Below are 1,146 nucleotides of genomic sequence, written 5' to 3'. Positions count from 1 at the left end.
TGGGAACCTCCAATTGCCGCGTCCGGCCAAGGGAGCCGAGTCCGGCGAGGGACGGCGAGGTTAAAAGACACACAGGACACCAAGGTTCTTCATTCAGGAGTCAATAATAATCTTTATTGCTAACACACCTTTTTTTATACCCCAAGCAGCAGAAGTGGAAAATTACCCAAAAGCAGGAGGGAGGGGGGAGAAATTTAGTTTCCACATCTATTATTGTCAGGTACCGAAACCTCCCTTAACAATAAGTCCATCAGACCAGAAAAGGTCAAGGCATTCCCGTGGGATACATATGTCTCAGACGGATAAGCAGGAACAGAAAAACCGCAAGTTCGCCATGGCCTTGTGAGCTGGCCACACTGGCATGCAGAACAAACTAGTGGAGGTAGGGCTCCAGGGGCCAGGGTGGACCTGCTGCCAACAGGGTTCAACCAGCAGAACAGCTGCACCTACCTCAAGTACTTGGTGCACGCTGGTGCAGAATGACTTGCTACTGCAGGTCAAGGGCACAGGCGCCACCGGCTCCTTCAAGCTCAATTGCCAAAAGCTGACGGCCAGCTAACGGTGCACAAACCCAAGAAGCAGGCAGCACTCCTGACCCACCAAGGGTGCCACAGCCAACAAGCACGCACCCCGGAAGGCCGCTGCCACAGAGGACAAGGGCAGCAGCAGCAGCAGCAGCAAGGACAAGAAGGCAGCGGCTGGGAGCAAGAAGTTGAAGAAGGCAGACAAGCCCAGTGTCCCCAAGGTGCCCAAGGGCTGCAAGTGAGCGCCCAGGCCCCACACGCGACAACGTGGAGGGGGACCTTCCCTGCTGGGCCACGACCTCCCCTCCCCTCCCCCACGCGCCGCTCTGACCTCACCTCCCCCATGCGCAGCTCTGGCCTCCCCTCCCCCAAGCGCTGCAGGGAGATTTTTGAAACAGCCCGGGTGATGCCCTGATTGGCTCTGGCCCTTAGCAATGGCCGTCGCCATGGTTACCGCCCCACCCGGCAGCCAATGGGCAGGGCCCTGGTTGGCTAGCTGGATTCAGCCTCCAGGCCTGGCCCCCTCCCTCTTGCCACCTCTGGGCTCGCAACAATTGCAGAGCTCCCCTCCCCACCCAAGCCACAATAAAACATTCTTGACCTTTGCAAAAAAAAAAAAAAA

General features: G+C 57.3%; 1 pseudogene; it reads left to right on the top strand.

Moving 5' to 3' along the window:
* Nucleotides 1–402: 402 nt before the first annotated feature.
* LOC139704310 (histone H1.10-like) lies at nt 403–876 on the top strand (annotated as a pseudogene).
* The last annotated feature ends 270 nt before the right edge of the window (nt 877–1,146 follow it).

This window comes from Marmota flaviventris, unplaced genomic scaffold (genome assembly GCF_047511675.1).
Source record: "Marmota flaviventris isolate mMarFla1 unplaced genomic scaffold, mMarFla1.hap1 Scaffold_49, whole genome shotgun sequence".
In the NCBI taxonomy this organism is placed as follows: Eukaryota; Metazoa; Chordata; class Mammalia; order Rodentia; family Sciuridae; genus Marmota; species Marmota flaviventris.
Note: the sequence above shows the minus strand (reverse complement) of the source record. Positions and strands in the feature narration are given on the sequence as shown.